General features: G+C 41.0%; 1 long non-coding RNA gene across 1 annotated transcript in view; it reads right to left on the minus strand.

Moving 5' to 3' along the window:
• Window positions 1-1628: 1628 nt before the first annotated feature.
• LOC110144850 (uncharacterized) overlaps window positions 1629-25263 on the minus strand; it is a 242461-nt gene continuing 218826 nt past the window's right edge. Inside the window, exons 3-5 of the long non-coding RNA XR_011490583.1 lie at window positions 7040-7235; window positions 3445-3513; window positions 1629-1768 (exon numbers count right to left, since the gene is read on the minus strand). This is a non-coding gene — a long non-coding RNA (uncharacterized lncRNA). The remainder of the gene's footprint in view (window positions 1769-3444; window positions 3514-7039; window positions 7236-25263) is intronic.

Here is a 25263-nt window from a genome sequence, read left to right on the forward strand (position 1 = left end):
TACAGCTGGTCCCTGCCTTTATTTGCATCTCGTTCCTTCTGGCCTGAGCCTCAGTCTGCCTTTGAGGGTTGAGAGGCGGTACCAAGACCTGGAAAATCATTTGTCAAACCCAACATCTCAGAGGCTACTGTTTGCCACTGGGATCCTTGGTTTTGGTTGGAATTTTGCTCCAAACAAAAGACACGTCTAGAACTCTGACACTGCTCCCAAGACTTGCAGTGTAACAGGTATCTAGACAGCATTCTTGCAAAAGAGGATGACTCGCATAAAATAACTGATGAGATCTGAAAGACAATATTAGAACTTTAGTCCCTATTTATATTTATTATAGTGATTCTTTTTAAAGTCATATTATGATGCCCTGTATAATATACATATGTACTAGTAGAGTAGCTCATGTAATAATGTAATAAATAAATACAGAAATTTACATTAGAAATGTATGCTGAAAACCATGTGCATGATCAAGTTAATTGGGAGAGCAACACTTTATAACCATGTACAGAAGAGTCCCGTCTACCTGAGTGGACCCCCTGGGGGTGTTTCCAGACTGTAAGCTCCATGAAGCTCTGGTTCGTGTTTCTTTGTGGGCAGCATCCTCATTCCTGGCACTGGTCTGCCAAAGACCAGGTTTTCAATAAATCTTTGTTACCTAAATGAATCATGGATCAATAAACAACTCCAAATTGGTCTAAATCAAGTGTTACCAAGTATCTTTAAATATTGTGGTTAGTCGAATAGTATCTGCCTAGTTCACATACACCTATAACCTAGTTCACATACACCTATTTCTAGTTTCGAAATAGAATTTTGTAACACTATTGGGGAATATGGTCTTTGCAGACATACTTAAGAACAGAGATGATATCATACTAGATTAGGGTGGGCCTCAAATCCAATGGGAATGCCTTTATAAGAGACAGAAAGGACATGCAGAGACAGAGAAAAAGTTCTGTGAAGACAGAAGTACTGACTGGGAGAGCAAGATGGGAATCACACCGCTCAGCCATAAGCCTGGGGCACCAGAAACTAGAAATGCAGGCAAGGCCCTTCTCAAGGTCTCCAGTGGGACCACGGCCCTGCGGGCAGCTTGATTCTGGACCTCTAGCCTCCAGAACTGTGTGAGAGTACATTTCTGCTACTCGAACACCGAGTTTGTGGTCATTAGTCACAACGATCCTGTGAAACTAAGAAAGAAAGAAAGTGAAGTCGCTCAGTTGTGTCCAGCCCTTTGGGACCCCATGGACTGTAGCCTACCAGGGTCCTCACCCATGGGATTCTCCAGGCAAGAATACTGGAGTGGGTTGCCATTTCCTTCTCCAAGGGGATCTTCCCGACCCAGAGATCGAACCAGGGCCTCCCGCATTGCAGGCAGATGCTTTACCGTCTGAGCCAGCAGGGAAGCTAAGGCAGAAAGCAAGGCAGACATTATACGTTAGCTATCAGGCCTTTGCCCCAGCAAGTTTAGTCCTGTCGGACCTGACTCCTATGCCTTTCTCCACTGGTCTATCATAATGAATCCAACACACCCTCCAGTGGAAGCCATCTGTGATATTACTCGAAAAAATGGTATAGATGATTGCATTTGTAAAACAGAAATAAAAACATAGAGAATAAACATATGGACACCAAGGGGAAAAGAGGGGTGGTGGGATAATTGGAAGATTAGGATTGACATGTATACACTATTGGTACTATACATAAAATAGATAACTAATGAGAACCTACCGTATAGCACAGGGAACTCTGCTCAATGCTCTGCGGAGACCTAAATGGGAAGGAAGTAAAAAAGAGGGGATGTATGTACACATGCAGGCATGTAAACATATGCATAGGATTCATTTCGCCGTGCAGCCTTAACTAACACAGCATTAGACAGCAACTATACTCTAACAAACATTCATTTAAAAATTACTAGAATCTATCTCACCTGACTCTCAGGGTAGCTTTCTGTCCACTCCTCCTTCCTATTTATAGCCAGAGAACTTACCTGACAAGAAAAACTTCTCAGCAGGCCTAAGGTATGCATTGTGGGTAAGTACTTAAGAATTTATGATGTAACCTGAGATTCTCTGCTCTGAAAACTGCATATGAGGATAAGCTTCTGCCCTCTGATACATGCTGGTTTCAGCCAGTTAACAACAATCACGGGACACGTTATAGTTTTATTTTGGTACATGCTCTTCTGGTCACGGCAAAAACCAGGAAACAGAAAGTTTGTTCTTTCTAACCTTTGGCATCATTTACTATCACTGGGCACTCACCATGTGCATGTATTTATATAAATAACATGTACTTAAATTTTAAATCAATCAAATTTATTAAAACATTCAAAAGGAGAGTTCAATTTCATTCCACTGGTGCCAAATATTTATGATCTACCATTCATCTCTCTAATTAGCTTGTACAAACAAAACAATTTGCTTAAAACAGTAGATGACCAGAATGTCTTTCACATACTTTAAAGATAGCTTATAGGAACATAACTGGGACTGTGTCTGGCAGAGAGGAGGTACTCAAGAAGTGTTAGAGCTGTTTTTATTTTCTGGATTAAAAAAGAAAATTAGCATTCAGAACAGCCCCTTTGAATTGAATCACTCATTTGCTTTCTGGTAGTAGCTAATATGGATGTGGTTGAAACTATCTTATCTTGAACATGTTGAGTTTATTCACAATTATCCTTGATTTTGAGCATCCAGAAAGAAGTGGTGATGTGGAAGTGGTGAGAATCTGCAGACATGATGGGGTCACCCTGGGTGTGAGAATCACAATGAAAAGGAGTATCAAACCAAGCAAAATGAATCCCAATTTGTAAAACACAAGATTTTTCAAGAGGTAAAGAAAAAAAGCAAGTGTCTTCCCAAAGGTAGCAATTCTGTAAAGGAAGAAATAGGATGGATATAAGGGTTTAGACGCTAAATTCTAATGAAGATAATAAGAAGTGACTAGTTGAGTTCATTGAGGTTGAGATCCACAGCCTAACTGTGTATTGAGCACCTTTTGTGAACAAAACAGTGGGTGAAAGAGCCCTGGGCCACAGTTTAGAAAACTGCTAGAATCACTTTGAGAAAAAAACAGAGAGGAATCTGAAGATTCTTTGTGTCTACACATGATACAACTGACTGAACTCAGCTTTAAAAAGAAACCCCAGGGAGAAGGGCTTTGGTATATTTATAAGTGTGCAGAGTACCGGGCCTGCATTTTTGGCTACACATAGAAAGTCCCCAGTAAATGAGTATGCTTTTGTGTTTTACGTAACCTATGAATTAATAATATGTGAACAAATGGGCTGTAAAACCAAAGACGAATATCACACACAAAGAGCCTAAAACAAAGCCCATGTCAGAGTGGTGGCATGAAGTCTAACATCCAGATACAAATTCAGAAACAAAAAAGCTAAGAAAAGATCGCAAGAAAAAGAAGGCTTAATGGCTTAAATGGTACCTGAAGACAGAGGCAGAGTCCTTGGGGGCAGTCCTCATTTTGGGGGAAGGCTCAGGTAATCAGGGAACCCTAAATGAAAGCCAATAGAGGGGCTGACTTGGATGAGAAAGGCCATGAAGTTAAGTTCTAGAAACTCGCTTAAAGGGACCCTTCTTCAGATAATTTGTTAAGTATTGTCTAATTTGACATTTGCATCAATTATCTCACTAACAAGACAGAAAAAAAAAGTTCTATGAAATGTGGTGATGTCAGGAAGCTCTGGGGGGAAAAGAGAGGATTCAAGCACAAAATGATAGACACAAACTAAAAATTACAGTGATGGCCAAGTTGGTGTGTATAAACTTATACAAAGAATGTAAAGTTTTATATAGGGTTCAAAAAGGCAGGATAGTGATTCAGTTCCTAGAAATTTATGTTGCCATTTATTTTTTATTTGATCCTAAAGTTATATAATGCAGGTGCGCATGTGCACACACATACACTGTCATCTGAGTTCACATGTAAAAAAAATATAATGCCAAAATTAAGTACTCTTTTATTCTATGCTGGTTCATATTTTGTAAGGTCTACTGTGTCCTATAGTGATTTCATTATGAAAGACCCTGAAGCAAGGAATTGGAAAGTTTTTGCCCAGAGGAGACATCAATTTAGGGTGTCGGTAGTGTCTTCAACCAGTTGAAGGCATTATATGGAGGAAGATTTGACTAATTGTATTATTATAGACTATAGAAGACAATGGGCAAAAGAACAGGACATGGTTCAGTTGTAATATAATGAATCATATTTTATCAATGGCACTGTTCAGCAATAATCAGCCAACCTCAGGACTTGAGGATCTCTAGCCTCTACTGAAGGCTGGCTGATGATTGTCAATGAAGCAGTGTGGATAATAGATTCTTTATGTTTTTTCTCCTCTAGAGTAAAACAGCACAGACAGTAGAAAAATCATGGAATCAGAAAAGCTTGTATCCCACATATATACCATCTCTGTAGTGTCAGCTCTTTAAACCTCTGTGAAAACTGTTTTCAAACCTGCTTTACTGTTTTCAGGAAAATTAGATTAAATAACCTATGTAAAGGACCCATCACAAAGTGGGATGTGAAATAAATCATGGAAAAATATATAACTCTATGATAGTAATGATACAGTCTCTACAGAGTAAAACTGGCAAATTTCTTAAATATCTTCCACCAGAGAGAAGAAAAGAAACACAGGAGAAATCTAATACTATCCTTTTTGCTTTCTGATCTGACCTCTAATGCAAAACTACAGGTCACCCTCTGAGGACCTTCTGATCACCTCAGCAAGTGAAGCTCCATCTGCAGAAAACATTTACTTGAATTAAAATAATTTCACAGATGAGTCAGCTTGATGGTAGAGAGAAAATCAAAACCAATAAATTAATTAAAATTCTAAAATCTAGGTTCAGACAAGCACTATAAATCCACAGATATAAAAATATGCACAATTGCAAGCAGGGGTTGTTTTGCTTTACTGTTTCATTTTCCTTCAAGTATTATCTGAAGAAGGGGTCCTTTACAGAAAGAAAAATACTATCATTCTATCATTGAAAATACTCTTTAGAGGTTAACCCATGAAAGTTGATGCTTGATCAATAACTTTGGAAATTGCTTTGCCTTTCAGCTTTCTCTTTATAAAAAAAAAAAAAGAAAATGGAGAGCCTTTAGGTAGCTTAGCTTACAGACTAATTTTTTAAATTCATTGAAATGTCCTTTAAGTGTTAGTGAATTACGAATTAGAATATAAAGTTTGTATCTTTAAGTGCAAGAGAAATTGTGCTGGGTCCTCATTATGAGTTTACCCAACAAACCACAACTAAAATACTCACTAAAAAAAGCATTTATTCTGCAGAGTAACTTCCTTGAACACAGTACTAGGGGAGAAAAGAAGAGAAAAGAACGCTCTGGTGTAGACAGAGTGAGGAATATAGTTTTACTTAGAGAACTTCACAAAACAGCTCAAAATTATGCACAAAATTATTTTGAAGACACTTCACATAGACTTCTTTTTTTTCTTTCAAGTTTGATAGCAGATGAAAGACATTTGCTATACTAAAAGCAATAGTGTTCACCTGATCTGTGAGCTCTGCCAACTTCAAGGATCTGGGAAAAACCAGTGCAATGAGCAGTGGTCCCTGGACAACAGGAGACACGAAGCTTATGCAAAGATGTTAGAAACTTAATCCAAACAATGATCACCAGAGGCAGCAGAACAGAAAGAAAATATGGAGGGAAGGTACCGGCAGGAGGGGGGCATGGGAGGGAGGGGGGAGGAACAGTGACATTTGGTGATGAACCATATGTGCGTGGTTTGAAAGACATGACTGAATTGTTTTTGGTGCAGTATTATTCTGACATTTAGAATGAGGCAATTTTCCATTTCCATTAATGTACTGCCAAATAGAAGGGGAACTGTCGCGAATTAAAGACTAAAGAAAGCTGTTCCTCAAAGTTGTATTAAATCATTGCTGATGAACTCATTAAGATCAAATTAATGAGGTAAATTGTACTAGGATTAACCGGCAAGAAAACCCAAGCAAGATTATACAACTTCACTAACTCTAAGCGACCCGTTGTGAAGCACTGTCAGCACATAATGGGCACATGAGAGTTCTTCCTTACTCTATAAATCTCTCAGTCTTCTCTGGAAGGACTCGGGATTACCTGAGATGAGAACAAATGTGAAGCTCCTAACAACCAGAAGACATTAGAGGAAATAACCCCCCATGCTCACCTACCCCAATTTTCAAATAGGAAAACAAGCTAAAAGGTGCCTACTTTGAAGTAAGATAAGAAGCAGAGACAGATTGTGATCTAGACAGAGGATGCGATATTTGGATGGCAACACTGACTCAACTGACATGAGTTTGAGCAAACTCCCGGAGATGGAGAAGGACAGGGAAGCCTGGGGTGCTACAGTCCATGAGGTCTCACAGAGCCGGACATGACTGAGCGACTGAACAACAGACTATGCATTTGTCATGCCCACCCCCAGTCTAATCTCAGCAGAGAAGATGATTATAATTGTACACATGCATCTCCTCATTTTACTGGAAGTCAAGTAGACATGATTGCCTTCCTCAGTTGAGGGTAGAAGATCCTCTCTGTGATCTTCAATCCCCTCTAATTAATTTCTTGTTCCAGATGAAGGATCTGAAAAATTATTTTTAAAGTTTCCAAAATCCTCCAAGATTAGCAGCTATTTATGGGCTTCCCTCGTAGCTCAGTCAATAAAGAATCTGCCTGCAGTGCAGGAGACCCAGATTCGATCCCTAGGTTAGGAAGATCCCCTGGAGAAGGAAATGGCAACCCACTCCAGTATCCTTGCCTGGAAAATCTCATGGAAAGAGGAGCCTGGTGGGCTATAGTCCATGGGTCACAGAGTGACTAAGACTTATAACACTTATAGTAACATAATCAGTTACAGAGTAACTCAGACTTTTCATTTCTGTACTATTCTCAGCATTAGGGTTCTAAGGGTTGAAGACAGCTGGAAAAAATGAACCAACCAACCAACAAAAAGGCATTAACAATATGCTCCATAATTTTCCAGCGGCCATACTCTACATCTTACCTTGAGTCCACAGTCCAGAAGTCACCATTAAAGTCTGGGTAGCTTTTTATATGATGATGCTCTGTCCTCTCATGATATGCTCATCACTGGTATTTTGATGTCTTCTTGATGCCATGAAATGTAGAGACTCAAGTCAGAGCTCCAAATGGCTAGGCCAAGACCATCACCTTTTTTCTCCCCATGGTATCTCCAGTATCTAGCAGGGTGTTTGGAAAATAGGAGGCACATAATAAGTGCTTTTTTTAAATGGAGAAATGAATAACAATATTATGTACTTAATTGTAGAATTCTTCCCACATATCAACAGTCATTTAAAATTCCTAGAAATACTGGTTCTAACAGGATTTAGATATAACAGAACCATGTCTTAGATAAAAATTAATCTACTGACTTTTCTCTTTTTTTTCACAGTCATTAAAGCTCAGCTTCCCCAAAATGTTTCCTTCAGAGTATGTTGCTATATGGTTTTTAAATTTTCAACTGAAATTCAGTTTTATTTGTATATAAAATCCTGTTTTAAAAGTAAAATTTCATTTGGGTTATTCATATTTATATAGCATTTTAATCTCACGGTCCTAATGCCCATTTACATTTTTTTTCCAACACAGGGCAGGATGGAATTATTGTTCCCATATTACAGACACTGAAATAAATACCTGTAAATATGACTAGCCCACCAGGCTCCTCTGTTCACTAGATTTCCCAGGCAAGAATACTGGAGTGGGTTGCCATTCCCTTCTTCAGGGGATCTTCCTGACCTGGGGATTGAACCTGGGTCTCCTGCATTGCAGGCAGATTCTTTACCTACTGAGCCACCTGGGAAGCCCCCAAATATATAATAGTCATTAAATCACCAAGTCATGGTAAATTTGAAACTAAGGATCAAATCCATTATTCTTTTTCCAACTAATCACAACATATTCAACCTCTTCTTTCTTACAATTTTAATTTTCTATGGTAATTTAGTTTCCTTCATAAGCATCTAACTTCTGCTTGCTGTGCTGTGCTGTGCTCGGTCGTGTCCAACTTTTTATGACCCTGTGGACTGTAGCCCGCCAAGCTCCTCTGTCCATGGGGATTCTCCAGGCAAGAGCACTGGAGTGGGTTGCCATGCCTTCCTCCAGGGGATGTTTCCAACACAGGGATCAAACCCAGGTCTCTTGCATTGTAGGTGGATTCTTTACCATCTGAGCCAACAAGGAAGCCCAAGAATACTGGAGTGTGTAGCCTGTCCCTTCTCCAGGGGATCATCCCAACCCAGGAATTGAACCAAGGTCTTCTGCATTGCAGGCAAATTCTTTACTAGTTGAGCTACCAGGGAAGCCCCTAACTTCTGCTTACTACTCTTTATATGAAAATGTTCATATAAATTGCTCCACCTATTCCCCATCAACTAATTTTCAAGGTCATTCGATATGGCCAGTTCCTGTTAAACCAGTGCGAAAATAAGTTCTGTTGAAGTCAACTGGAACCCAAGAAAGGCATTTGATGAACAGTTTGAAGCCGGTATAGGTCTCTGACTCAAAGCTGTAGCCCTTTAGAACAATTAAAAGGATTATTGAATGCCGGCAAGGGCATGCCACCTAGCCCTTTCCATTTGAAAGACTGTAACATGGAAAATGATTTTGTCTAGACATTGTTACCTCAAATTGTTTATTAACACTAAATTCAATATATTATAAAAAAAATGTATGAAATAAAGATGAACCACCGTTGCCTTTTAAATCAGACAATTCCATTTGTTTTTGCAATCTTTCATGGCTGCATCTTACTGACCTGATGATTATACCCACAGAAAAAGTGACCTTAACAAAAGAAACGATTCCAGAGAGAAAACCTAAAAAAATCTTGTTTGCTTTGTTTTGTTTTTTGGTTTTTATTTTTCAAAATATTTTTTAAACATCTGTTTTATAGATGAACTAAAAACTTTGGCTGAAACAAAAACTAAGTCAACTTGCTTGCAAATGTTCTGGTCTAAGGGGGCATTTTCCCAGGTTCATTCCTTTTTTTTTTTTTTTTTTTTTTTTGCACAAGGTCAGACCTCCTATTGAATGTTGTTTCCTGAAATGAGGATGCTTCATTTGTGATCCAAGTAAAGTCACCAAGGACCATAAATAGCTTCCTGACCTCATTGAGGCTGAGTTCCATGCTCTGTTAGCCGGCTAAGCAGAGCATAGTGAAGGCCCATCTAACCCTGGGTATGTACATATCCAATGATTGCTACCTGCATTCATGCTTATGAGGCTCACCAAAATACAAAAGGAGTGTCCCCTTTTCTGTCCTCTGGCTTTAGAAATGGCTTCTTCATCAGTATAATGCTATATTAGAACCTTTTCCAGCGATCCCTTTATGCTTTCTTCCCTGATTTACACTGACATATACTTACTTTACCACAATACCATTCACAATTTTAACAAAATGAAGATGTTAGAATCAGATTGTTTCTATTTAAGAATAGATTTTGCTTCTACATAGCATGAGTTGGACAACTTCATTTGTACATGATTCTCTATTTTTCCTATGAATGCAGAAAGACCTTCCTTCTAATTCTGGACTTGTATTTTATAAATTTAAGAATTTAAAAGAATCACTTTAATCTTTATGGTAGCTTAACAATGACAATTTTCCCAATGAAGTACACTAGTAAAAAATATCCAAGGAGAAGCTTGTGTATGCTCAATAACTTCAGTCTTGTCCGATTCTTTGTGACCCTATAGACTGCAGCCCACCAGACTCCTCTGTCCATGGGATTCTTCAGGCAAGAATACTGAAGTGGGTCCTCCTCCAGGGAATTTTCCCAACCCAGGGATCAAGGAGAAGCTTATGTCAACTCAATTTGCCCCTGACAATTTTAGTTTCTCCTAAACCTTTCATGCCAATTGCCATAGCTTGCTTTCCAATATGATAATATTCTATAGGTCTTTCTACTTACAATAAATCTCACTGTCTACATCTTCAAAATACTCTTTAAAAATACATTTGTTTATTTGGCTTCACCAGGTCTTAGTTTTAGCATGTGTGATCTAGTTCCCTGACCAGGTATCAAACCTGGGCCCTCTGCTTTGGGAGCGTGGAGTGCCAGCTACTAGACCACCTGAGAAGTACCATCACAATATTCTTGAGAATTCTCACTAGTTATAGGAGACCTTTTTATTCTTCTTCCTATATAGCTTGCTTTGGCAAGTCATAGCTATTTATTCATAACTGATTATCATGTTTGATAGGATCTAAATTTGAACTTCTTTACCGAAAAGTATATTTTCTCTAATTTCATGCTTGGGGAATTTTGTTTTATTTTCTACATAAGTTGCTATAACCTTAAGGTAACTTCAGCACACAGTTTCCTGTCTGGCACCTCCCCAAGTACAAACATTCCCATTGGGAGGCATCCTTATAAGGGGCACTGCATCTTGACACCTCACCACCTCAGACTGATGAATCTTTTTTCAGACATTTTATTCATGTCTCTTGATAACTGCTACTAAATTCTTGTCCTCAGACTTGGCTTGTCTTATAGCAAGACAACTCCACACCCAATTCTCTAGCTGCAACCTCTATGTCTTCTAATCAGTACATACTATCTCTGCTAAAATAAATCTCTTGGATTTAACATTTAGTTCCTTCCCCAAATCCTTGCATTATCTTTCCAAAACCTTCCCCAAGTGACAAGACAGATACAAGTAAAGTTACATTCTGCCTTGTATTTGCAACCCACTTTCATGTACTATCTTTCCAAGTGCCACTTGTATACTTGTGTGTTTCTGTGTCTGTCATATTTGCAATATAGCCATAGAGATATAAAAGTAACAACCTTAGAGATAGGAGAACTGACCTCACTAATTGTTCATTACTGCTAAGCATAGTGATATTGAATTGCATTGCATCTCCTTCTTCTAGGTCCTCTAAAATTCAAGGCTTTGTCCTTTAAACAACATTCTCCTCCCATCTCTCACTCTAGACATCTTTCCATGAGTAACATATTCAATTAAGAACCCAGGCTAACTCTCTCAGAACATACTAGTGATGGACACGGGAAGCTTATTCTGTATCCAGAAGTTATATTAAAGGAAGGAGGTAAGAATGCTGAATGCATAGTTGTTGGTGTCAGAGAAAGTCAAGTTTGAATTTGTTTTGCTACTTAAGTATTGTGCAAACAACTTAAGCATTCTGTCCTTCAATTTCTCCATCTATAAAGTGAAGATAATAATAAAGCTGAAAGTGAAAGTATTAGTCACTCAGTTATGTGTGACTGCAAACACATGGACTGTAGCCTGCCAGGCTCCTCTGTCCATGGGATTATCCAGGCAAGAATACTGGAGTGGGTTATCATTTCCTTCTCCAGGGAATCTTCCCAACCCAGGGATCAAACTCAGGTCTACCTGCAATGCAGGAAGACTCTTTACTGTCTGAGCCACAGGGGAAGCCCAATAATAAAGCTATCCTATTACTATTTACACACCCCGCTCCAGTACTCTTGCCTGGAAAATCCCATGGACGGAGGAGCCTGGTGGGCTGCAGTCCATGGGGTCATGAAGAGTCAGACACGACTGAGCGACTTCCCTTTCACTTCACTTTCATTTATTGGAGAAGGAAATGGCAACCCAGTCCAGTGTTCTTGCCTGGAGACTCCCAGGGACGGAGGAGCCAGGTGGGCTGCCGTCTATGGGGTCGCACAGAGTCGGACACGACTGAAGTGACTTAGCAGCAACAGCAGCATTGCTATTTACAACAACATGAATAAACCTTAAGGGCATTATGATCTCTCATTAAGTGGAATCTCAGTTCTAATGAGATGGATGAAACTGGAGCCCATTATACAGAGCGAAGTAAGCCAGAAAGATAAAGACCATTACAGTATACTAACACATATATATGGACTTTAGAAAGATGGTAACGATAACCCTATATGCAAAACAGAAAAAGAGACTCAGATGTATAGAACAGACTTGTGGACTCTGGGAGAAGGCGAGGGTGGGATGTTTCAAGAGAACAGCATTGAAACATGTATATTGTCTAGGGTGAAACAGATCACCAGCCCAGGTTGGGTGCATGAGACAAGTGCTCGGGCCTGGTGCACTGGGAAGACCCAGAGGGATCGGGTAGAGAGGGAGGTGGGAGGGGGGATCGGGATGGGGAATATATGTAAATCCATGGCTAATTCATTTCAATGTATGACAAAAACTACTGTAATGATGTAAAGAAAAAAAACAAACAAGCTCATAGATACAGAGAACAGATCAAGGGGGAAAAAAATCTTTTTAAAATAAAAAAATAATAAATCTATCTTATATGCTGATATTTTGCATATGAAGCACATTTAGTATAATATCCTCCATAAAATAAGTATTAAAAAGCTACCAATAGAAATTCACATACTGCATTTGAGCATCTACTATGGATCTAAAATCAGATTTTATTTTAGAGTCAAATAAAATGTTATGACCAAGAATGTTCCAAAAGGAATATTTTTAATATATCTATGTTGATAATCAGAATATCATGGAAAATTTCACAGTTGAAAGCAGCTCAGAGAGATGAATTAGGGTTTCCCAGGTGACACTAGTGGTAAAGAACCCACCTGCCAATGCAGGAGATGTAAGAGACACGGGTTCTATCCCTGGGTGGGGAAGGTCCCCTGGAGGAGGGCATGGCAACCCAACCCAGTATTCTTGCCTGGAGAGTCCCATGGACAGAGGAGCCAGGCGGTTGCAGTCCATGGGGTCGCAGAGTTGGACACGACTGAAGCAGCTTAGCACGCACGCAGGCAGGGAAATGAATTAGCTGTTTGAGGCCTCACAGTAGGTTTGTTAGTCTTGGACAGGAACTCAGAGTGCCTGACTCCTAGTTAAGTGCTCTTTCCTTATACAGAATGAGAGGTGATCAACTCTTCTCTGAGGGAAAAAAAAAACACATTTTTTTGGAAATACAAGTAATTTTGTATCCTTAACTCAGAAAGTCAACTGAGCTGCTTTAAGAAGAAAAATGGTCACATTTGAAGGTAAATCATCCATCAGCTGCCAAGACAACTTCAGCTATAACCAATGTCTATGGTCTGGAAAAATGCTCTTCTCAATACAGACCTCAGTCTCATAATAGTCATTTCTTCTCATTGAACTTTTCCTTTGTTGTTATTACTGAGCATTGTAATTAAACATTCTTCCTGAATCTGCCTGGCAGCTGCTACTGTGTTCTAAGGAACCATTCATAGCCCTGGGCATTATTATCCTAATCCTCTATTATAAAGAAAACTACTTTATGCCAAAAATCAGATACAAATACTGAAACGACTTAACATTTTGTTTTATTAGATTAAGTATTAATTGACATTTTGGGGGTGAGGATGGGTCCAATTCTTTAAGACACTAGGACCTCTGTTAGATTAAAATAAGCACGCAATTTTGAGTTCTACTTGAGTTATATTCAGCTTATGTGTTAACTTCAACATAGCTTGGGAAGCATTCACTGAACTGAATATTCATATGGTGTGCATGATACAGACACTGAACCCAATTTAGTAAATGAATACTTGTAATTTCACCAAATCCCCGCTGAGAGATTATTATGCAGATTTATGAAGGAATATGACTGAAGCAATTCTTGGCTATGTCTTCAGTCACCAAGCACTCAAAGTATGTAAACCTCAAAAAATTTCCAGTGTATTCACTGCTACCAGGATCATCTTCTGAACTTTTCTGACATTACCTCTCACTCTCTGTCTCATTTCTAATTTTCCCTTCGATATTCTTGCCCTTGAGCAAAGAGCCAGCATCATAACACCTACGAGCACTGCCAAGTTCCCCCTGACAATATCCTGGCTGCCATAACGCCAGCAATCTGTTCCAATCCTGTCACTGCAAAATCTCATTAAAGGCAAAGGATGCCCGAGCACAAGTTATAGGTACACAGTAAGAGCAGGCTCATGTTGCATGTTTCCAGGAGTGGCTATGCCCAGTGCTGAGGGCCCCTAATGTCTTCCAGGAAGTCACATATCGGCCAAGAGCTGGCCTCAGAGAGCAAAAGTTGCCCAACTGTAGAGTAGAGACGCATTCCCTTGAAGGATGTTTAACAGGTCACAGTGACCAGGTTCTGACCCCAAAAGCATGTGCAAAGGGAGATATTCCACAGGCTGATTGAATAACACCAGAAGTGCATACTAGGAGACCCGGGTTCTGAGTGAAGCCCCAGGATTAATTATCTCTTGGTCACTTAAATTCCCCACACCTCACATTCCCAGGCTATTGGGATATCTGGTCTTCAATTTGATGAGGATTTTATACAGTTTACAAGTGAGGAAAAAGACCTCATAATTTTGTAAAGGACAAACCCCTACTCATACTACAAATTAGCAGGAGATCCAGAAATGCATAGTTCCAAGAACACCAGCTCCTGAAATGACAAACACTTAAGTCCATGCAGTAGTTCAGATCTTAAAAAATGATAGTTGTGTCTCTGTGAAGGTCCATTGCAAGTTTATAGAAAACTCCAAATAACCAGGGCAAATCTCTTCATTATAACTGGCAGAATTATCTTACTAATAGCCACTTCTCTAGCCTTACTTCTTTCTGCATCCCAGGGGAATTATCACTTTTCTGGGATTAAAACCTTAAAGCTATTTCTGTAGCAATATATACCATGACACAGGGTTATGGCTAACAGCTTGGGCTTTGGACTGAAGCAGCTTATACTGCTAATCTTAACTTCCTTACTTTCTTAACTTCTTTAAATCTAAATCATACTAATAGTAACCTCTTTGGGTAGATGTAAAAGTTAACAAGATATTGAAAGTAAGTCCTCAGTACTGGGCTTGGTACTTAGAAACACTTAATAAATTTCAGTTTGCCTTCTCCTTTTTCTTCTTATTACCAAGAAGAAACTCTATGCCAATCTTTGGGAAAATTGGATCAAAGTGTGAGGTACTTATTGGTCTAAGAATAACGCTTGGGGAAAAGAGTTGAAGAGAGATGAGACAGAACTAAAGTTTTTGTTGTTGTTGTTGTTGTTGTTTTACTGGCTTTATATATTGGGCTGGCCAAAAAGTTCAACATTTTTCTATAAGATGTTATGGAAAATCCTGAATTAATTTTTTGGCCAACACAGTGCACAGCTGTGTAAGATTGAATGAGCCATTTAACTTCTCACAGTTTGCTTCTTCAATTGCAAAAGAGAGGTAATAACACTGATGTTTATGTGAAGATGAACTGAAGTAGTACTAATACATATGAAAGAACACACCCAGAAAAACTTTGGGGTCAACTGAAGTGGACAATGAGGCCCCAATCCAAGGACCAGAACTTGCAACCATATTCACAGGGGTGCAGTCAGCCGTCAGGGCTACCACGTCCTCCGGGGCTTACGGAAAAGGAACAAAAACACTCTGACTACAATCAGTCATAATAACTAGGCCTTTGTTCATCAACATGTGGTTCAGAAACCAATAGCATCAGCCTCCCCTGGAAACCTGTTAGAAATGCAGAATCTCAGGTCACACCGAGACCTACGGAGTTCAAAACTGTCATTTTAATAAGTTCCCATTTAATAAGTTCCCTGTCTCATGTGCATATTAAAGTTTGAGAAATCTGAAAAAAATGGCATAGATGATCTTATTTACAAAGCAGAAATAGAGACACAGATGTAGAAAACAAACATATGGACACCGAGTGGGGGGGGGTGAGATAAATTGGGAAATTGGGATTGATGTAAATACACTACTGACATTATGTATAAAATAGATAACGAATGAGGATCTACTGTATAGCTCGAGGAATCATGCTCAGTCTCTGTGGTGACCTAAACGGAAAGGAAATTCAGAAAAGAAGGGATACATTTATACACATGGCTGATACACTTTACAGTAGAAACTAACATGACACTGTAAAGCAACTACATTCCAATAAAAATTAAAAAAGGAAAAAAGGTTTGAGAAACACTTGCCTAGACCTAAACTGTAGTCCATACAAGCAAAAGATAGTGAAAAAAGAGAAGGACATCTTTAAGTAGAGAGCTGTCAGCTCACTGCGGGGAGGGGGCATGGCATGACATTGGGTTTTGCTTCTCCCACCAAGGGATTTGGGGCTGCCCAGGTGGCTTGGAGGTAAAGAATCTAGCTGCCAGTGCAGGATAGGAGCTGCGAGTTCAGTCCTTGGGTCAGGAACATTCTCTGGAGGAGGAAATGGCAGCCCACTGTAGTATTCTTGCCTGGAGAATCCCATGGACAGAGGAGCCTGGCAGGTTACAGTCCACGGGGTTGCAAAGAGCTGGACAGGGGTTTTAACTAAGTTGGGACAGGGTTAGGAAGACGGGGCACTGCTATGAATGTTGTGTTCCCCCAACACTCCAGTGTTGAAACCTAATCCTTAGTGCAATGTTATTTGGAAGTGGAGTTCTCAGGAGGTGAATAGGTCACAAATGGGGTTAGTGAAAAAGATCCAGAGAGTTACTTCACCCATTCTAGCACAGGAGGACGCAGTGAAAGACAGAGTCTATGAGCCAGGAGGTAGAACCTCACCAGACACCAAATTTGCAGGTGACTTGATCTTGGTTTTTCAACCTCGAGAATGCTGAGAAATAAAATTCTGCCACCTGTAAGCCACCCAGTCTGTGGGGTTTTGTTAGAGTAGCCCAAACAGACTAAAGAGCATCAGATGAATCATTTGAGAAGATGAGGGGTTTCTTCAAGAAGGGGAAGCTGGCATTTGGCTAGCTAACTTTTTGGTCAATTTGTGATGGCCTGACACAAGAAAGAAGAAATCGGAGGTAGCGGAGTAGACAGAGGGGCAGCAGCCAAGAGGGCAGCCTGCACACCTCTCACCCCGAGGGCCCGGATGCCTGAGCGTCTGTACGCCAGGCAGCGCTGCTGCGGACTGCCAGGTTGGAGCTGCCCAATTTGCCTTAGATTTCCTAGTTCTAGAAATCTTGGCTCCCATGTCCTGTTTCATCAGTAAAACCTCCTCATCTCTCTTCTCTTCTGCAGACGGAAAGACGGGCTGCGAGTGTAGAGCGTTCCAGGAGAAGCAGGACTTGGGAAGACCTGGAAGCATTTTCTCCCAGAACTTTGCCTTTGAACATGAGGAAGTCATGCTGACTTCCTCTGAGTTTTCTTACTTTGTTACGTTTGCTCATTTCCAAGATCTCTAGCTTGCTCTCCCTATACTGAAAGAGGACACTCTTAGAGCTGAGGCTAGGTTTTCATTTTTATTGGAGGTCTCATCACACCTGGCCCAGTGTCTTAGGCATGTGTATATGCATGCTCAGTCGTGTCTGACTCTCTGCGACCCCATGGACTATAACCCGCCAGGCTCCTCTGTCCATAGAATTCTCCAGGTAAGAATACTGGAGTGGGTTGCCATTTCCTCCTCCAGGGGATCTTCCTGCCCCAGGGATCAAAGCCACGTCTCCTACATCTCCTGCATTGACAGGTGGATTCTTTACCAATGGGCCACCTGGGAAACCTGTCTTAGGCAAGACTAGAGGCTAGAGGCTAAGTCAGTATGAATTGAATTGAATTCTTAAGCATGTGAAAACATTAAAACTTTGAATGTTTCATATGACCCTGCACTAAAACTGATAAAGATAAGTATAAACACATGGAGGGTGGAGGATAAAAAGAGAAAGAGTTTATTATAGAGTAAGAGAGCAAATAACATTTTTAAAAGGATTTTTTTATGTAGACCGTTTTACATTTTTTATTGAATTTCTTACACTATTGCTTCTGTATTATGCTTTAGTTTTTTGGCCATGAGGTGTGTGGGATCCTAGCTCCGCAACCAAGGAGGGAACCTACTCCCTGTGCCTTGGAAGGCAAAGTCTTAACCACTGGCCTCCAGGCATGGCCCCAGCAAATAACATTTTCATTCATGTAAAGTATTTTCAGTTTTTTCTTTTTGCAACCACAATTTGGTTCTATGTCTTAGGCATTTAAGAGCTGAATACTTTAACATCATCAAGTTATGTGTTTGCTCTCTGGCTTATGTGCCAGACAAACACATCTAGTATGAAGAACTCAGGTACATAAATAAAGGTATTCTGCATTTTTGCAGGGTCTCCATCAGCCACTTCTTGTGTTTCCTTCCAAATCACTGAGCCTAAATTTTGAATTAGAAATACAAAGGAAGGAGTAAAACTTGGGCTCAATAGAAATAGTTATGAGAGCCTTTAGATAATAGCCCTTTAATCAACCTAAGTCACGTTGACCTGCCTTCTGATACATCATCTTCAGGAGTATGTACCCAGGAGGACTGGCATGAATCAGAGACAACCCACAAAATTCACTCTGCATGACACCACTTGGAAGCTTTTACAAATCTGTGGAGGCATAGGAAATACACACTTCATTTTTAACTACTGTATTTTTTCCACAGTTCCCTTTCTTTCTACAGCAAATTGTTACTTCCACAACCTCGCTCTCTTTTGGAACTGTCCCTGACCAGCATCCCACAATAAAATAGTAAGAACAGAATGGATATATTTGTATTCTATTTTTTCCTAGTCTCCAGATGGGAGTTGCTCTTTCTCCAGTAATTTCAGAACATCCTCCTGATAGTTCCTCTCCCTCCTTTGTATTAACTCTGCTGTGTGATGGGGTGAGTATGATGAGCTTGTAGAAGGAAAGGAGACATGGAAAACACCCAGGAAGTTGCTCCCAAGTCCTCTCTGCTGCTGCTTAGTCGCTTCAGTCGTGTCCGACTCTGTGTGACCCCATAGACAGATGCCCACCAGGCTCCCCCGTCCCTGGGATTCTCCAGGCAAGAACACTGGAGTGGGTTGCCATTTCCTTCTCCAGTGCATGAAAGTGAAAGTGAAGTTTCTCAGTCATGTCTGACTCTTCGTGACCCCATGGACTGCAGCCTACCAGGCTCCTCCATCCATGGGATTTTCCAGGCAAGAGTACTGGAGTGGGCTGCCATTGCCTTCTCTGCAATTCCCCTCTAGCCCCCTTCAACTCAGCATTAAAAAGAAACAGAAAGTGCTTCACTTCAAAATGACGACAGCCTACTTGTTTCACACTGCATCTTTCGTCCAGCCCACCCTGCCCGGCTCTGCTAATGCCTCTCAGACTTTCCGAACTCATTTTCAAGAGATCTTGTCATGCTTACACACTTTGCTAAACACCACATGGGTTCCTGTCCCGAGTGTCACTTCACTAACCAAATGAGAAGCAATCACCCGAAACAAAAGAGTGTTTTAAGCATGGAAGAAAAGGGACTTAGGGAAGTCCATAATGAAAGGTATATGGTTTCTACATCTAGGGACACCGGACACACGTATGACTTCTTGGAGATGTGTGAGAAACCAGTGAGAAAGAAGACAAAGCAGCAAACACAGTATGCTTCAAAAAAGGAGAGAATGGTGAGAAGTTTTTAAAAGAGCTCACATGCAGAATATCTAAAAATTATTCAAATGAGCATTTAAAAAACAGAAATGTACTTACAGAAAGAAAGAACAAATGGGAGAAGGGGGAAAGGGATAGTTAGGGAGTTTGGGGTGGACATGTAAATACTGCTATATTTAAAATGGATAACCAACAAGGACCTACTGTACAGTACATGGAACTCTGCTCAATGTTATGTAACAACTCAAATGGGAAAAGGTCTTGAAAAAGAACAGATACGTGTATATGTAAATAAATAAATAAAGTACAATTTTAAAAAGTCATCATACCTCCCACAAAAGGAGCAATGAAGTGGGATTAATAGATGTTAATCAGTTTAAAAATGAGCGCTTAAATATAGTGTTCTTGGTCTAAAGAAAACTGATACTAAGTGGTGGAAAACAGTAGAATGGGAGGAAAAAAGAGAAAAGAAACAATCTTTTTAACCTGGGATATTTATTTGTGCTTTTATTATTGACATTTTTTTTCTTCACTTCTAGAATGCAACCAGAATGAACCAGCAGACAAGCCTGAATTGAAAGACAGTCTACAAAATAATGGACTTGTCATCTTCAAAAGTGTGAAACCCATCAGAGTGAAAGAAAGACTGAGAAATGTCCAGATCAAAGGCAACTAGAGAGATGTGACTCCTGAATGCAAAGCATAATCTAATAGCTTCTTTCGTTACACATAATAATACTGGGACAACTGGCCAAAGTTAAGAAGGTCTATAAGTAGCATTATTATAACCATGGTAAATTCCTAAGCTTACGATTTACATTTTGGTTACATAAGAGAATGTCCCGACTTTTAGGAATCACACAGTGAAGCATTTAGAGATGAAAGGTACTATATCAGCAACTCTGATGAAATTCAGAAAAATTATGCATTTAAATAGATAAATATATTAACTGATATAGATATATCTGTATATTTATAGAAAAAAAGAAAGAGAAGGAAAAGAAAATGTTAATAATTGGGTGAGTTATATATTACAATTCTATATATCATGTGGGTAACTTTTCTGTATGTCTGAAGTTATATAAAAAGTTGAGAGTAAAAATAGGAAAGAACTGAACATCTTATACCCACCCTTTCAGTTTTCTACCAGTTGCTGTTGGAAATTTCAGGAAGCACACGAGAAACTCAAAGTTCCAGTCTTACCTCCTGCCCAGGACCTAAACTACACAACCACAGCAAGGGTTGAAAGTCAATCTGCAACATGTGCCAGAGATATTCAAAAACTGCACAACAACAAAAAAATCCAGTCCTCTCTCTACTCCAGAAGGTGGGCTGGGTGTTGGTGGGGAGGAGCTGAGGGCAGGAGGAGATGGGGTGGGGGAGCTGAAAGTACCTTTCCTGTTCTGATCAGACTCATCAGACTCATCCTGGCTGCTGCTACAGCTTTTCAGGAGCGAATCTCTCCTGCAAAGAGGGAAAATTAGCCTCATTTTGTACTAGGCTATTTCCATTTTAAAAGTTCCCCAAAGACCTACAGGTTTCACCGTGATGTATTCACTTAGCACTCGCTCTCCAAAAGTGAGGCATTTATGTAAAAGGAATAGGAATGCCAGGCTTTGTGTCAGAAATCCCAAGTTTGTGCCTTTTTGTCCCAGCTCTCTATTAATGAGTTGTCTTGCTTTGTGCAAATCACTTGACCTTTTTAAACTCATTTTCCATATCTGTAGACTAGAGGCACCCATCCTTGTTATTGCAAAGATAAAATCTAAACGTGACGGGAAGCACTTTGTAAACTGTAGTATGCTCTATGTTATCATGTATATCTACGAGTGCCTCAAAGAAAGAAAATCATCTTCTGACTCCTTTTGCTGCCACTTGTTATGGCTAGTTAAGGGAAGGCACCGGAGACCAGGTGTCCTAAACCTAAATGGGCCCCAACTCTTTGGCTACAGAGATCTGTTTTGTGGAAGACAAGTTTTTCCATGGATGGGGGAGGGTAGTTTGAGGATGATTCAAGTCCATTAATTACATTTATCGTGCACTTTATTTCTATCATTATTACATCAGCTCCACCTCATATAATCAGGCAGTAGATTCTGCAGTTTGGGGTCCCCTGTCTTAAACTGCTAGTTTGAGTAATTACCTTGACTCTTCAGTTGCTCTTTTTATGGCAAGAGAAAAAGAATCAAATCACACAATTTATATAAGTTATAAGCAATGTGCTCCCCGGGGCCAACTTCCTCTCCTCTCTTCCCCTGAGAGTGGAACAAGTTTTAACACACAGCTATTGCCCAGCAATGCGATCTCCGGAGCTCACCCCTGCCGGAGGGGCATCAGTCAGGCACTGGCGTGTGACGGCTCACCAGCTGCCCTTGTGAGGGTCCTCAAAACGGCCTCTGCTCTCTGAGACAGCAAAAGTTAGTCCAAGCACAAACCCACCGAGGACTAAAGCCAACCAGGAGAGATATCTTCAACCCGGGGCTCAGTGGGCAACGGTAAGCCATTATAATGGACGCTGAGCTCATTCTCTGGTCTTCCCTCTGTTGACTTCTGTACTCACTGGGCCTTTGGGAAAAATAGTTCCCTCCCCCCCAAATGATTTTCTTGCTCTGCCTAAGAGTTTTCACACAAAAGCTTCAGTTTCCAGGTAAATCAATACATAATATCAAGACAGAAAACTGAGTGAGATGGAATTGGCAGAGTCCCATGACCTCTAAGAGCCTGGGTCCTGCGTGGTAGCTTGTAATGTCCCATGCTTTTTCTGAGTGCATTTGCATCATCATTATGCTTATTTGGTGAGAGTAGGGGTGGGGCCAAATCTGCCGGGCAAACTCAGTCTCTGGACCCCTGCCAGCCTGCGGTCAGCCGGCAGCATCCAGGTCCTGGGATGAGGAGTTGTGCTGGGGGTTTCAAGTCCTTTGCAAAGTCACCTAAAATGATTCAGCTCTTTTCTTCACTGCATCTCTCAAAGCTTTTTACTTAAACACATGCCTCTGACAACGTTCTTCCTACCAATGGTTTGTGCAAGCAGAACTCCAAGCATCCCTCCCTGTCATGCCCCATGGTACAAGCATACACATTTTCCCATCCTGTCCAAGCTCCCTGACCCCTGAGTTCCCACCCCAGCAAATCCTCCCAGCAGACTATTTAAATGAACTGTCATCCTTGTCACATCGCTCAGACAGGGAACATCTACCCGCCGGACTGGAGACACACGGGTGTTGCATGGTTTGGCACAAAATCTTGTAAAATGAGGCCAAGTTTGCATCTCCTTGACTTTATATATTCTATTTGGATATCTTCCTCTCTCCCCCACTGACCCCCCAAATGGAATACTGCTGAAGAGACCATCTGCCACAAAGGCCCATACCCACTGATCAAAATATTTTAGCTTCTTTCCCAGCTTGGTATCAGTGACAAAATATGTGAGCTTTGCAAACTGGCCTTTCAGAATTTAAGTTTCTTTAAAAGGCAGGTAATATCCCCATCCTATTTGGCTCAGCCAGTCATACCCAGAAGACATTGTGTTTTATGGTAAATTTCTCTTCATCGGACAAAAACCAAGTCTAAATAGGAACGGATTTGATGAGGGGCACAGCTGTGGTCTTATGCATTGCTATATTATCTCAAAAAGATGAAAACTGAACAAATGAGAAATAATAGCTCTGGCAAGCCCACAGAGCCTGGAAGGAATTTGGATGTTAAGGAGAGCCACTAGCTTTACAAAGCCCACACCTGTTTCTAGGTGGCCAGTGAGTGACACACAAGCCCACATAATGTTACGCTTGGAGAGCCAATGGCTAACGCCCCTCTCATACCCAACAAACTCCAGACACACATCAGACACGCTCTGCCCTCCTCAGTGGTTGGTGAGGGCCAAGCTATGGAGTCAAGACCATCTCTAGCTGGGCTCCACTTTAATGTCCCTTTCTTTTGTTTAAGATATGTGGTTCTGGAACAAGACAGTCATTTTGAACTTTGACACCAGAAACTGGTCTTTCAGGGTCATGACACAGCTCTGACATGCCCTAATTACAGTCTGCTCAGTAACACTTGAAGCTTCTCCAGAGTCTCCTCATTTAATCACAGGACAGGGTTTCAGAGATTGGTCTCAAAGAGCTTGATTTTTGACAGGGATAGAAACAATGCAAACTATATTTACCTCAAAACATCTGCACCAAACCCCAAGAGGTATGATGTTTAATGTTCTGTCTATTCTGCAGAGAGGCTTCTGATGTTTAAACCATCGATCATGCTGTCTCTGATTCTTTTCCAGTGGCCTCTTCTAGAGTGCAGGTGGGTGTGCTCCGTCCCTCGATCATGTCTGACTCTTTGCGACCCCATGAACTATAGCCCACCAGGCTCCTCTGTCCATGGGATTCTCCAGGGAAAAATACTGGAGTGGGTCGCCACGCCCTCCTCCAGGGGGTCTTCCCAACCCAGGGGTCAAACCCTTGTCTCCTGTGTCTCCTGCATTGGCAGGCAGGTTCTTTATCTCTGAGCTGCCTGGTCGTGGCCTTCTAACTCTTCTATAGCATTCTCCATCAGCACTCAAGGACAGGACTCATGAAGTCAGCCTGACTTGGTCACCTTATTATGAGAGTGAATCAAAGCAGTTAAGTCCAGGTTTCCTGGGAGTTGAAGGTCAAATGTGGAAGGACGGATTATGTTATCCTAACAGAAAGTTCTATATAAAAAAATTCCTTCCCAATCTTTCCCCCCATGTCCACTAGCTTTAGCTGTATAATGTTTATGTGTTTTAACTGTGTGTCTCAGATTTCCGGGGTCACTTGTCATCCAGCATGGAAGAAGAACTGAGTTGCCACATATATCAGGCTTAGACCAGAAAATATGATTAGCATATGGGTTGCATGTATGTGCCACATTTTCAGAAAAATGTACGTGGCGCATTCCATACTCACAACAAGCCCTGGGAATTCAGTTTCAAAGGTCCTCCTAAGGTCCATGACATATAACAAATGATCATTTTGCTGAAGTTCAAATTCAAATCCTATGATGGCAAGAAGTTGCTCAGGAACAAGTCACTTAGCTAGTGAGTGACTAGCAACCCCCTAGCAGAGCCTAGGGGTTGCTCCATGTCTCAGCTCCAAGAGGCTTTATACTGGGAAGCAGCTGAGAGCAGTGGCTAAGAGCATCAGGACTGGAGGTAGGGTGTACTGAAATCCAGTGCTGCACAAAGTAACTCTGTGACCTTGGATAAGTCAGTGAAGCCCCTGTGTCTTAGTTTCACCTTCTCTGAAGTGGGGAAGAATGGTATCTACCTAGTAGAGTTTCTGTGAGGACTAAATAAGTTGATGTACAGATCTGAGCTGGGGTCCCCTGCAAAGAAGATCCAGAGGCAAACTTTACAGTAAGGATGGTTCATATGGCTGCGACAAGCCTAAGTTGGCAACAATGAGGAACAATGAGGGTAAAAGGAAAAATGAAATAATATTTGACAAAATGCAGCATGACTCCTGCTATCTTGGCTCTCCCACAAAAGGTGAGAAGACCCAGCACGTGGCCCAGCCAGCATTCTCTGGACACAAGGGACTGTCACGGGGTTTCTATGGGAGTGCTGCCAAAGAAGAGCTGGGGTGTGTGGACTTCACAGCCGTCCCCAAATGAGATCATGGAGAGGCATTCACCTTTCTGGCCCTTTCCACCCCCTGAATGTCACTGGTTCAGCCTTATTCTACCCATAGCCTTATCCGTGGGAGACACCCTGAAAGCCACACGCATGCCTCAGCCAGGTCTCAGAACGAAGCAGTGCCTGGGGAGAGTTGCCTGTTGCAAGGGACGGGAGAAGGCACATAAGCTTAGCACCCCACGAGCCGTGTGGAAGCCCTTAGCTCAGCGCCCAGAACCTGGCGGGCTCTGTGGAGAGCCTCCTACT

This window comes from Odocoileus virginianus, chromosome 12 (assembly GCF_023699985.2).
Source record: "Odocoileus virginianus isolate 20LAN1187 ecotype Illinois chromosome 12, Ovbor_1.2, whole genome shotgun sequence".
Lineage (NCBI taxonomy): Eukaryota > Metazoa > Chordata > Mammalia > Artiodactyla > Cervidae > Odocoileus > Odocoileus virginianus.